Raw genomic sequence first — 14,957 nt, forward strand, 5'->3', positions numbered from 1 at the left:
TTGGTTCATTTATCCTTGGTCCACCAAATTAGCGTGCTTTAGAAGCTGTTATTCTATCCTCGGATCTGTTTTGAATGATTTTTCCCAATTCGCATTTTTAGCACCTATCACTTTAATTTTATACATAATTGCTATTGAGAATGGCTAAATATTTTAATATGGCATACCATGTTCGATAGTAAAAGTAGGTTTTTGCAGAATGACTCATTTCGGGAACCCTGAGGCAGGAACCTGTCTGTATTTCCTCTGTAGGACGCTTACCGATTCTCAAGGATGAATGTACGATGGATCCATATTTCAAATTGATATCTCAGGATATATTAAAGAAAATTCTGAGTAATCAAAAGAAAATGAAGGAGGCAGTAGAGGATTTCAGACAGATTTAAAGATTATAGAAGGACCATACCATTGCAATCCAGAATCGACCAGGAATCGAGTAGCGATTCAGTTGGAGAGTACTTGCAGCCTGCCGAGGAGGCAGTTGACTCCACCAAGTGTGGGAGATTGGGATTTAGAGAGGAGTAGGTGGGGTTGGAGAGAGAGAGAGCATTGTGAAGCCATGAGTTGTGGACAGGAGGCAGCGAACCTGCAGTGCAGTCTGTCGGTTGGAGTCGGAAGTTTAGATATGGGGTAAGATAGGGAAAGAGATTCAGGGCGGGGAATGCGCGGTGGAGGGTAAGGGAAAAAAAGGCAGTGCATGCCGGGAAGGACGGCGGATCTGGATGCGATTGGGGGAGAAGGAGTTATTAAGGAGTGGGGCGAAGAGGGGGCTGGGGGTGCGATCGGTATTTCCCCCGGAATGGATAAAAAGGTCAACCGAGAGGGTGTGTGATCGGGAGTTCGGATTGGCTGTTTCACTTGGAAATGAAATACCAGGGACTTCAGGGAGAAGAGGACGATTCTTTCTTCCCGGAATAGTGAAGTGGTGGCCGGGGTCTAAAAATGTCCCGTGAATTAAAGATTACAGCTTCTTAGGACGCTGGGGGGAGCATAAAAGTACTTTTTCAAGTTACTTCAGCGATCAATATTCGATTGAAATGTGTTATCCTTTGTTCCGTAAACGTAGAGACACCTTACGTTTATTCCAGAGTACCTTTCCATGTAAAAGTGTGGAAGTTTTCTTCATATAATTCTCGTACAATGGGGAAGGTGGATGAATACAAATTTCTGAAGAAAATTCATTTTTAACTAGTAAAAAAGTAATGAGTAAGTTTAAAAAGAATTTTATCTGCCATAATGAATGAACCAAGATCAATTTAAAAAAACAGCCATCAGGCATTTCTGGTTTCAGCATTAGGTTTCAGTATCTCATTGGGTTTTTACTGAATTTATGTGTTTTAGAAATAATGTGCATCGCATTGGTAAAATCGGTTCTTAAAATACTTAACTGATTTTTTGATAGTTTTGATCAAAATATTTTAACTCAAGCAATCGAGACAAGTTAAAATGATTACTTATATGTTTAAGAGGCAAATATAATTATCAGAAACGTCATTAATGTCTAAGAAGATGTAGAGCCTACTGAAGCCGTTGTGATTTTGTATATTAAGGAAGAATTCATCATTTTTTTAAATACTATTAACTCGCAAGTAGAGTTTGTTTATATATTTATTTTTATTACCTGTTAATATCTTAATTGAATAAATTTCAGGAATAGAAGGATCAACAACTTTGCTATTTCCACATGGTAATTTATTGAGACAGACCATGGTTTCGTTACAGAGTAACATCAAGGTGAAGAATGCAGGTAAATTGCATCAAAAAAGATCAATTTACCTGCATTCTTCACCTTGATAATGCTACTCTGTAACGAAACCATGGTCGGTCTGAATATATTACCATGTGGAAATAGCAAAGTTGTTGATCCTTCTATTCCTGCGATTATTGATTTCCACCAAGATACGCCGGCTACTATTAATTAATTGAATTAATTGCGTTTATTGAAATACCCAAGATCGTAATTATTTCAACTTTTGAACTCCTTATTTTATCGCAATAGCTAGAAGCCAAGGACTGTATATCTATTCCTCGATGACATTGGTTTCACAGCGTGAACTTCGAGCAATAACTCTGAGAAATCCGAGGCAGTGCAGTAAAATGTAGGCAAGCTTTACGACGCGGAAGATAACCTGCAGTGAGGCTATCAAAATTTTGCAAGATCTGATTCTTCTGCACTACGATTCTTTGTTTATTGCCGAGAAAATTGTCGGTTGGGGTATTTTGAATTCAGTAGCAATAAATAGAGAAACCTCTGTGTCATGTCTTGGCAGCTTGGTAAATATTACCTCGAGCAGGTAATGCGGGAGTAATCAGAAAACAATGCCCTTTACCGAAAGTTGGTTTCATCAGTATTGGATGTGATTTTATTGGTGCTCAAATCCACATATAATCTCCTATCATAAACCCAATTGCCACGGGAGTTAGCCAATTGAAGATAAGAAAAATTTAAAAAGCATTCGCAACGAACAAAAAGCTCATTTAATGATAAAGTTTAAATAAACGAAAAAATATACCACCATATGCTACAAATTTTAATTAGATTTTTTTTAGAATATTAGTGTGATTAGCATTATGCATGACGTTTAACGTTCATAATTTTTTAATTGCAATCTTTTTAGAATTTCATTTTTAAATCAAGAAAAAATGTCATGAAAAATTACCATTGAGAAATTATCAGCTGAAAATGACCGCCACACTACTCAGCCGCATTAAATGAGACAATTTTAATGCAATTTTTTCCTCTCGTTTAGGCCGAATTGTCTGACTTTGGGTGAGAAAATAAATCACCCGGGAGTGAATTAATGGTGTGAATAATATGGTGAAACCCATATCACATCGTATTGCAGGACTAATTACGGAAGAAGTCACACTGAAAGTAACTAATAAAATTTAAAAAATACGATTGAAAAAAGTGCACTCGGTCACAGTTATAATTTCATGCAAAACGGAATCATGGGAAATGAAACACAAAAGCGTCCGGGGCAGGTAATTGATCGCTATCAATAGAACGGCGAGGCGGGGATGTTAATGCGAGCGAGCTGAACGTTCCATTCAAATCACCTCGTAAATTTAACATCCATCCAATCCAAATTCACTCCGATCTCCTCCGCCAGTCTGCTGCGCTGAAGCGTGTGTTCGTATGTGTGTGCGTGTGTGTTTGCCAGTGCGTGGAGGTAGTCTGTTGGGGCGTAGGTGGGGGAGGGGGGGCGGAGAGAGGAGAGGGGGAAGAAGGATAAGCAATGGAGGGGTAGGAGTGTGCGTGTGATAGAATTCAAATTTAATCACGTCGTTAAAGCGCTCCGCCTGATGTTTTCGGGGCGAGTAGATGGAGGCCTTTGGAGTGGGAAGATTGCCACAGGCAAGGAGGTGTTCGGATGAGGAGGAAGGTGAGTTGGGATTGGGGGTAGTGGAGATGGGACTTGTGGAAGGGGTTATGATATGATGTAGGCGGTCCCCGTGTGTTGAGGCCAGGGGTGTTGGTGATGAGGTGAGGTTCAATGTGATGATGAGAGGAGAGAAAAGGACAAAAAAGTAATGCATTCTCACCTCGAGGAGGCGGCCAACAAGGTCGGAACAAACGGCGAAGACGGGGAGGACTTTCGAAGAAGACGGAGATGCAGTATGAATCAAAAAGTTTCCTAACAAATAGAATCGCTATTGTTGAATATTCAGCCTTACCTCTCTTAGTCTATTATTTCTAGGTCTCACTGTTAACGAGGGAAATAAAATACTCTAATGCACGCGAATGTTGACCGATAGGCTTAAGTAATCTAATAAATAGGCATACCAAACCTCATTTAAGGTGAAGCAATTCGTTTGTCAACAAATTAACTTCTCCAGCTCTAACGTTTATTTCACGATGGGTTTTCGGTAATTTCGTTTCGTTTTTCGTTAACGGATAAATGGCGACAAACGTGTTTTTATTTACTTCTCGATCGATTTTTGGTTACTTTAATCGCTTTTTCAAATCTTGTGCTTAATTTAATTCTTTGATCTCTTTTCCATTAGCTTTTGGTGTTTTCGATCACGGCTTGGAGCATATGGCTTAATGATATTTAAGTTTTGATACCATTGAAGTGGCCTGGAATAACATACAGCAGTAGAGAAAATCGAAAATTGCCGAGAAGCATATGTAGCGCCACCTACTTCATTTGATGAGAAACTTATTTGACGCATTGTCTCAACATCACGTCCCAACTAGCCGTCTTCGCTCATGCCTGGCTGAAGCGATCAGGCGACTCGTGATACGGAGCCGGCTCATGAGCGGTGGGTGGAGAGCGATATGAGGGGGTCGGGGGAGGGGGCGTAACCCTCCCTCCCCCTTCCCCTGCCATTTCACACACCCCCGAGCGCTCTCTCGTCTCCAGATTCCATCGGATTCCTTCCCGCCGGCTCTCATTCTCTCTGGAAAATTAAGATATTTCCTCACGCTTGGATCGCTCTTTAAAGGGCGGGATCTGATGAGAAGGGAGGAATTATGGCCCCTGAGGGTGTGGAGGGATGCTGAGGCAAGTCCAGTACGCTACCGCTCTCAGGAGGGAGGGAGAAGTTGGGCGAGTGGGTGGGTGGGTGGGAAACGTGGGGAGGAACGTGTTGAGGGTCGCGTTAAGAAGTGGAAGAGGCGAGCGGAAAGTGGCTTCTAAACAGGTTCCATCAAGCAAGTAGTTGGATGTAATTTCCATGAAGATTTAAGAATATTATTATGCAGCCAATCAATATTAAAGTCAATTATAGGTCTACATTTTTGATTAAGAGGTTTGCTTTTCCGTTTTGTACTTTAGGAAAATATGTCTAAAACACCGCAATTTTGCGTAGGTAGTTCCAAATGGTGATGCTTGTCTAATAGTCAAAAATTATAAAATTCAACCATAATATGAGTTTTGTCCTGAAAAAAATAGAAATAACACATCAGACGTGAGAAGAGAAAAAAGTCGGAATTCCACCACCGTCAGTAAGAGCTATTTGAAAATTACTGCCTTAAATTATACGGCAGGACGTTTGTTGAGTAAAAAAATTCGGCCTGAAGTCGACTTAAATGTGCATAAATTAAAAAATATATTCGCAGACAAGATGAACTGGCGTAACATTATGAAATATTTTCATTGCGAAAATGAATACTTTAACTTTGTGATTGAAATAAAATCGACCATTTCTAAACGACCGGTTACGATGCTCCCGCCAATTTCAGGTACAACAGATAGCACCTTACCTTGTAATCTAACTTTTTTTGGCATTGAAAGATGTCACATATTAATACTATAGTTTTTAGCAACACTAAATGGGATTTGATTAAGTATTCATTTTACATTTCACATTTTCAGTGGATGCAAACTGTTAAAGGTACCGCTTGATTAATAGACCAAAATTAGGGTAAGTAAAATGAGAATGATACCAAGATTATTTTTGCATTAACATTATTTTGACTGTTGGAGACAAGCGTAATACGAGTTTCACTTGAAGGACGTACTTCCGCATCAGCAGGTAGCGGTATTAATTCTGTTAAAATTCGAAACGTAGTTACTTGAATATCTAATATTCATTCTATCATCACTTATTCTGGCTATCAGCATATTTCAAAAGACTCTTAATGATCAAAGTACAGCCTCTATTTCTTAACCGATAGGGTTAGCATTTCCATGATTGACTTAGGATAAATTAGAATTTCTGTGATTCCTGAAAAGGTTGCCGTAAAAGTGAATTACGTTTCACCGGCCATCGATTCGGTGAAATTAACTCTCAGTTACACAATGATCCCGTCCAAAAGTTGATCTAAATAGGTAAGGGTAAAGCGCAACATAAGTAACAAAGATATTTGAAATTCACTGATTCAGGTGATATCGCGATTCTTGGGCTGACTCGTTTCGCGATGATTTCAGCAGGAATATCCAGGTATGGGAACCCAGAAACTTTCAGTCAAACTCTAATTGATCCCAAGACGATTTCAAGTCCGAAGGGTCTTAAGAAGCTCCCCAAACTTTAATTAAAAGAACACATTTTAAAATTCTCTTTAAATTAGTAATTCTCTTCTCTTCAAAGTTGTGACCTTTTTAAGGAGTTAATGTATGGGATATCGTGGTACGTAGTGGATTTTAATGAAGTAGGTGGGTGGTAGGCTCTAATAAGGCGGGAAGTGGCTATGAGGTGAGCAAGGGAACGCCGAAATAACCTCGGCCTTTCAATTTGCCACCCGCTGCAGCTATCATGCGCAAGGAAATGATCGGGTGCTGTAAAATAAAAGTTAAACACGGGCCTCGGTAGTAATAATCTCTTCAGCAATTATGAATATAACTGGTTACGGTAATGCCTGTTATTTCGTGCACGAATCTCCCCATTTTTTTATTAGTGTCTCGTAAGATTATTACCTTGTGGGGGAGTAATGGGTATATTGGGGGCACTATGAACAATAAAGCGCCTCTTATTATGATAGCAAGTTGTTGGGACTATCAATTGAAATATCAGTGTTATCTGTATGAATTGAGATAAGAATTACTAATTCGTATAGCACGTGTATTTTTTCTATTAATTATCACCAATCATTGAATTCATAGCTCGTTTTTTATGATAATAGTTAAATTATATTGATTTCAGCAAGCAATCAGTAGGTTTTTATTGTGTCACCGTCGCGATATCTGTAGAAAGAAGTAGCGAGAAATATGAAGCATTGGAGTTAATAACGAACTAAATCATGTCATTAAAAAAAATCATGTCATCTTCTTAGGGACAAAACGCCAAACTTTTCCATTTGCGAAACAAGTATGTGATACCTTAGGTGTATTCTGTTTAGTAGCTTTGTAAAATTTTTGAATTTTTAGAAGAACTTTGAGCTCTATGCTTTCCAAATGAAATCATATCCAAGCATTGAGTGATCAATACTAATCGAATTCCTGACTTTACGGCTTTAAAAGTTAAATAGAAAGGCTTTATTAATAAAGCCCTTGGTACTCTTCATTTACTTGTGACATATTGAGGTTTATAAACAATTTTCTGGCACCCTAGCCTTTCTCATGATTATTCCCTTCTCTCTTTCGTAGCGTAGATTACTTATCCCCATCGTCAGAAGCTGTGAAACAACATGTAAGAATAGACTTTTCCCTGGCGGATTTCCAATTGTTTATAGCATTATTCAATGTTAGTGTATCCATCATTACTGATGGAGATTGGTGTTACTCAATATTGAATACCTGACATTGGCCATATTTGTAGCAAACGGTGGGTAGGATGGATAAACTGTGGGGAAAATTTGATGGAAAGAAAGGTAAAAAAATTGTGTAGTCTTCATATTTTTATTGCATTGGAATAAAAGATAAGTTAGGAAAATCGATGAAGGAAAACGGTTCAGAAGATACTTAACATTATGTCTTCGTGTTCCAACGTGAGGAAAACAATCGGAGTGTCTAAAGATTATGCTCATCCTTGGCCGGCCACGGAGGAAGTATGGAATTTTCGAGAATGAGGCGATACGATCGAATAATTGAGTGCATGGGAGAGGGAGACAGAAAGTGGGAGGTACTGTTGGGCGGGGCTGCGGTATAACCGGTGGATGAATCAGAGTGAAGAGCCAACCGATGAAGCGGGACGGAGTAGGGTGCACTACCTCACTCTCTTCCATATGGATGGAGGCAATGGGGACCACAGAGAGGGGACTATCCAGTCCATCCCTTACGTGTTTGACTTATGTTGCAACTCAGAGCGCATTTTAATCCGTTTTCATAAATGTCCACCGTGCGGCACTGAGTGCAGAGCTATTCATTCTTATTTCAGTTAAACCTCATTGTCAGTTGCACATATCTAGCGATTTGATCGATGGATTATTCTTCCTCATAGGATAATCCTCTAAAATCGCTGGAACATTAATGGCTTTGCCTGGTTTTGCTATTTAGTTGGGCCCTATTCGCTTCTATAGCGTTAAGGTGTTTTTCCCCGTCCCGTCCCCTCCTTCCCTATCCTACCCCAGGGGCGTCGTCGGGATCCTATCGTGGCGGCGCCTCTTTCCTTTTTCCCTCCTCTCCGCGCCCTCCCCGATTGATCGGGCGCATAAGTCTCTGACTTGGTTCCCGGTCCCGGTGTGTTGTATCCCTGAAGGGCTCCCCTTGAGCTCTCATTCTCTCTGTCAGTTGCACAATGCTACGGATCCACATAAAATACGTAGTGCAAGTGAGAATTCTTGCTTTAGGAATCCTATGTATCATAGTTTTTTTAAAAAATTCAAATATATTATTCCATTTTAAGATGTCTGGGATTGAGAAATAAATCTGCGTAATAATAACACAAATAATATTTAATGAAAGACATTTTCTGTTTTTGACGACACTACTGATTTTTCAATGTTGAAAGTACGTATAATTTTTGTAACACATTATAAATAAAATAAATTTTATACGAGCACTTCTTAAGTATATTATTTGCAGAAAGAAAACTGTACCTTTTCTGTGATAATAATGTATTCTAACCAAAATATGTAAATTTTGTACATAATTAAATCAAATTATTGGATTTACTCAAAATATAAGGGATGGACTAGACTGCTTAAGTTAATCCTTGACTGAAGACTCTTGGCTAGAAATGACACATGAAACGGTTCACTCTCAGCATGAGACGCGTGACATTTCTGTCAAGAGACAGAGCGGTGTCTTACAGCTAAGACTGATTATCCAGTAAGTAGTTTAGCGTGGTTCGGCTTTTTGCGTCGTGCAATTGTAGGTCTTAAAATTGAGACTGGCATTCATTTGAAATGCATGTATTTATTTACTCCGAAAAAATCCACATAAATTCGTCGTGCAACACAGGGAGCCTTACAACTGAAGGAAGTTCAACTGATTTATTGAATTTGCTATAGAGTATTCGCCCTCGCAAAGAATGGCGTTAAAAATTTATGAAATATTATATCATCAATTTTGGGCTAGCACACCTAATTATGGTTTATTTTCACACGGATATTCGGATCGTTCTGCCTTCAGTGACGCGAGTAGCGACTGTTGAAAGCCAATTTAGATAGGTGGATGACAAAATATCTACTGACGGACAGGAAAATTCTGCATTGAAATATTCGTGGATTCGTGGAAGTAAGGGGGCTCTATTATAGGAGGCCCAAGAAATAGGCGGTTAAGCGTTATATCTATCTGTACATATATTTCCTCCGTGTATTTCCTCGTGAAGAGTGGATATAGATGACTGGTAGCGCTGCGAGTGGCGATTTTGAAATCTGATTTTAATGCGTGCGGAGCGAAAAGAACTCAAGCGGCGGGATTGAGAATCCTCTAATTTAGGTAATGTAAATAACCGTGGATTGAAGTTTCGAAAAGAGTGAGGTAGGGAATGTTTCTCCGGATAGCAGCTCTGGAGCTGGGCGATGGGCTTTAGTGGGAAGGTAGGATGAATCCACACCGAAGGTCGGAAGAGGAGGGGTGTAGGCGTCCGAACCCGCCGAAGGTAATACGATGAGGTTAACGGTAAAGAGAAAATTGTGGGTTCCCCGAACACCTCCCGACCCCAAGGTCCTTTGTGTTCTCACACCCCTCCGAAACGTCTCTATCACACGCTCCCCTCCCTCCGAAAGTGTTGCTTTTTTTGTTTCCTCGCCTGTTTTCGATATGGTTCCGAAATCCCATCCCCTTGCCATTCAACCCCATCAAACGCCTCCCTCCCATAAGTCCCCAGGTCTAAACATGTTGATGTTGTTGCCTTCTTAACCGCAGACAATAAAAAAATACTCCTCTCTCTCCCCCGCCTTGTGAGCACGTCCGACCTCTTCAAAGGATCTTACGGGCAAACCGTTGGCCGTGCTTCCATGAGGTTCAATCGGATCATGATGGATAGCTCGCGGAAGACTCGGCCGAAGAGAGTGACTCGTGGCTGAGAGCTATTCAACCATGCCTTTGCACTCGAATATACATGTGTAATGTCCATTATGTTCCAAGGATTCACATCGGATCGCTTGAGCTGCCCATCTTTCATTAGGAATGGCGCACACACTAATGACCTTTTATCGAGAAGGATCTGACGAAAAAACTATCTTGTTAGGAGTTCTTCCTTTGGATTTTGGTACCATACATATTGACTTCATGTATTTCAGACGGTTCAAAATTGTCCTCCTTTCATTTATTTTTCAAATATGATCCGCAGTAACGACAATATTAAAAACAAATGATTAGATACCAATTTTTTATTCATCGTTTAAAGCAGAATGCCTACTTACGTGAGAAACTTCTGTGTCTACAAAAGAGTTTAAGCATGTCGGTTTCTTAGCATTTAATAGACCTTTTTCCGCTCGAAATAAGCTATTGCACGTAATTCCGCATCAATCAAGGGCTGATTGAACGATAAAAGGCGCAGTATTGTCAGTCAAAGGTGCGTGATTGTTTCAATCGACCTCGATGGCTGCGGCTTACCAGGAATCTCTTGTGGTGCGGTAGCGACGGAAGTAGCAGCTACTTATCTTTTGCATTAAAAGTAACCTTCTCTGCGCAAGCCACATTTAGCTTCTCTTAAAGGTCGCTTAATTTTAGCTTTGACGACATACTTTAATCGCTATATTCCTTGTGATCAGAGGTTACGGTTTTGCAATTGATGTCTTCAAGGTCTACAATATAAATAGCTTTTACATTCTGAGCCGAATGCGAACCCTAAGTAAGAAGAGCATTGAAATATTGAAGAAAATTACATTTACCTGTTCCGTTTCTATGTGGAATCTATTCAAATGAAAATAATATTTAATTAAGCAGTTATCTGGGTGCCTCACATTGTAATCTATATACTCATACTTCCGAAATAGTCGGATTTGCGTCGTATCCTGATTCAAATTAGCCGATCCTTCGCGCCGTCCAACTGGAGCGATGGCCGGCGTATTTTCTTCTCCATCGCTCCTTCGACCACTCCGTTGCCTGACCGGACGACTTGAGAGAAGAACATCATCTCTCGCTTTACTTCTCGTATTTTTTGCCTTCGCTCCTTGATCCCTTCCCCACTCCAGATCGCCCCCTCCCCCGTCCGTTCCCGCCGATCTGACGTCTCAATCGCCGCCTTTATGGAGCAGGTGGACCGCGGAGTGGTCGGCCTGCTCGTGCTACGCCGAACACTCCCTCCTCCCTCCGACCTTTCCCCCCCTCTCCCGCCATGTGAAGCCCTCCCCTCCATCCTGAAACATCCGTCTCCTCCCCACCCACCTTTTCCTCTACCCTCACACTCCGACCCCATTCCCTCTATTATATCTCAATCTTGAGAGAAAATTACGAGATCTCGGGAAGACATGACGGTGGTAGTATGTGGGAAAAGGATGGTGGGCGCTGGAAATGGTTGGACGACTTTACAAGAATGCACTGAAGAGGCAGATACAGAAGATGCCTAACTTGTATAGTATAGTATATGATGCTTAGAATTCTCTCCCGAATTTTAAAAAACTGTTTTGAAATCTGAAATTCACGTAATTGTTGCGTTGCCATGGCATCTGCCAAATCAAAAAATTAAAAACGGAGGAGGTGAATGAATTGGAATAAATGTTATTTCAATGAATACCTTCTCCAAAATAATATCTTTTAATACACAGTACGTAATATTTCAACTGTCGATAAGAAATTCCTTCTTCTATCCTATATTTAATTGATAATTTTATTTTCGCCAGGTGATATAAGGTGTATCAGATGGAAAACGCCACGACTAATAATTATTAGCTACTCCACCGTTCTATTTTCGTGATCATCATCAAATTAATTATTTTTCTGAAATAATTGTAAATGCGATGGTGGTTGGCGTAACATGGTGAAACTCCTTCATGATGCACTCCTTTATTTTATTTTGTGAAACAGCTAAGTGTTTTCTTAACCTTTGTGAAATAATTGTATTTCAAGCTGCTTTTTTTCCGCAGAGTTGCGGCAGAACCTAATTTCCCTCTATCTTCCTATACATTTTTCCACTTCCTCCCTCGTCTTTATGTGCTACCAATATCAATTATTCTTTCTACGCTGGTGTTTGTTATTCAAATAAATATTAGGGAAAACATTTATTGAAGATTTTGAAATTTCCTCAATGACTACCTAAGTCTTAGTGCCTGCCGATGGCCTCCAAAACTAGTAAGACTCGTGCTTCTACTTCCATATTTGTGGCATATCATGTCTCCAACATATTATCTATAATTCGGTTCGACTGCCAAGCTCATATGCCAAATTAGACCCTTCCATGCATCTGATCATCTTTTATTTATGAGTGACTGTGACCCATATTTCCTCGTGAAGCGAAGTGATTAATCAAAGACAGAATTCAGATATCTATGTTGTAATTTAAAATCTTTTATTAAGCACGAAAATTAAGCATTGAATCCTTAAGCTAATTTTTCGCCAGAGTAGATAAATGCTTATCCATTGGACTATAATCTGTCAGAAGTAATTCGGTAAAATTTTCTTTAATTCTTTTTGAGTAGCCAAATTTTGAATAACATACCATCTGAAATCATGCAAAATATGTAATGGAGAGCTGAATATAATATTATTTCTTGACCTATGGTGCGTTGGAACCATAACTTCCGCAGATTTATGAATGATGGATTTTATTTTCACTAATACTACTCGAAATAAAGTACGTAAACAACTGTACAAAACCACATTGAATATTTCATTTTTATTTATTTACGCTTAAATTAGTAAATTTGTATGATGGAGTTCAATAACTTTGAATGAATAAAGGCAATAAATTCTGTGGCCTACCGCTTCTGGACCTTTGTCTAGTAGTTGTTATAATGAAATGAAAGACGTTCTCTTATCTGGACTAGATAATTTATCTTAAAAAGCCACTTCTAACGATGAAAATAGAATATTAGAATATTTTAGGGCGTCATCTACAGATATCACTAAAAATTGTATTCTATTCATTTCACGGGCGATCTTAATTGAGCTTTCTCAATTTCTCAAGGCCATAAAAGATTCACCTTTCTCTTCATGATTATCAGGGTTAACTTTGTAATCCCGTGATTATTATTATCTTTATGCTAATGGCTCATTATTTTCAGCCGCTAGGTTTCAAGTTCCCACTTGTTAAGAACATAAACGATAAACAGATGGAAGGAGCTGGCCGTTAGTATAAATTGAATCACGCCGCCGAGCATCTAAGTGCATAACAAGCTGATAAATAGGAGCAAACATTCACCATTAATTTTACTTACTCCTACATCTCGACCGCCGATATTTTATTTTTAGTTCACATATCTAACAGGTTAATTTTATCTCTGATAAAAATATTCCACGCTCTTATTAAAGACGCTAATAAATATAAGATATGAGACCGGCATTCATTTCACCTACACGCACTCCTACCTATGGCTCTCTTATTTATCGACCCTTGTAAATCAAAGAAATATTTTTTCTTCACTTTAATAATCGCCTTATTCTCGTTCAAGCGAGGCTCTGAGAGTGGGAGCAAGAGAGAGAGAAAATAATACAGAGAGAGAGAGAGGAGAATGGGGAAATAGGGAGGACGGGATAGAAGAAAGGAAAAGGAGACAGAGTAATGTTTTTCGAGATATAAATTACTCGTTTAAAAAGTCACGGAGCTCTTGTCGCACAGCGTGGCGCTCCCATTTATTAGGGCGCCCCCGACACTAGCGTCTTATTTCCTCCGCGTCACCCTCAGCACCAACCAACACATCCCACAATCCCTTCCCCCCCAACCCTACCTACTCTTTTATATATGTCTCCGTGCTCCATCCTCCTCCCCTACTCCCGACACCTCTTCTGCCGTCTCAATATTCTATCCTTAAAACGTGTCATCCTCTCTGCATATTCTCGCCTCGGTAAGCTCCCAGATGCAACGCGTATTGTCTGCCGTTTTCCCAATACGTACCTCTGGAGAATATCCCGAAAAAAAAGGAATTCATTCACTTCTATTCACTTGGCCGACAGAAATATTTGAATGCACGTGAAAAATCAAAGGGTCAGCAAGACTTTTCATGAGTGCTGGATTCTGATAGCCCATCGGAAGGTATTCCGCGGTTTTAGTTCCAGTGTATGAATGCGACGCTGATCCCTGGCTCCTCTGTTCCCTGACACCCATTGTACGTTCTAAAAATATCATGTTTGTTTCAGGACAGAACTATTTAAGTTTATCAAAGGAAATGAAAGTAAAAATGCAAAATATTGGTGTTTGAATGAACAAACTTCCAAGTTTTAGGCCGAACGCTAGGCACACTACCTTGCCCATCCTCCAAGTGCCATGCCTATTACTCTCCCCGCGCCATAGAGTGCCATAAATATACTCTTAGAATGAATTAATAATAATCCTTCCACTTCTACGACTACCATCTCCTGCGGTCTCAATAATCCATCCTTAAGCGCATCATCCTCCGTGCATTTTCTTGCTTTATGAGCTCCAAAAGCAGTGGCTGTCGCTTCTTTCTCAACTCACATCTCTTGAGAATTTCCCTAAAAGAAAGAAGTTCATCAGGTTCAATTCACTTGGCTCACATTATAACACTTAATTTGTACGTGAGAACCAAAGGTACCCCATCATGTTAATCTTTTGTTAGTGGAAGAAAGCTTAAGGCTGATGGGAGATCGAAAGAAATCTCTTGGTTTTAGCTGATAGGGTTGGATGGGACGCTTTCCCTCAAGATCTCTTAACGATTGGAATATTTGCTAATTTTTTGACTTGATATTTTCATGGATACCACAGATCAGGGTACCACACACAACAACAAAAAATAAAACGAAAAAAAATAGTTTTTCATGAAAAATATGCCATTTCGGATAAAACTTAGAAATAAAGATATAAAACTTAGTAAGGTTCACTGTTATTCACTGTAAAGCCTGAAGTTATCAGTTATAAAACTTAGAATCCTACATGCTTGGGGTATATCCTCCGAAGGACAACCACAGAACCCAGCGCACGCCTTTGAGTCCAATAATGTATCCCTTAAATGAATGTACCATATTTCCATTCCTACCACTTTCACCTTCTACCGTTACAATATTTTA

The 14,957-nt window shown here is 39.7% G+C and overlaps 1 long non-coding RNA gene across 1 annotated transcript in view; it reads left to right on the forward strand.

Moving 5' to 3' along the window:
- Positions 1-14,957, forward strand: part of LOC124168941 — a 354,549-nt gene that overhangs the window by 266,332 nt on the left and 73,260 nt on the right. The gene's annotated exons all lie outside the window — the stretch shown is intronic.

This window comes from Ischnura elegans, chromosome 1 (genome assembly GCF_921293095.1).
Source record: "Ischnura elegans chromosome 1, ioIscEleg1.1, whole genome shotgun sequence".
Taxonomy (NCBI): domain Eukaryota; kingdom Metazoa; phylum Arthropoda; class Insecta; order Odonata; family Coenagrionidae; genus Ischnura; species Ischnura elegans.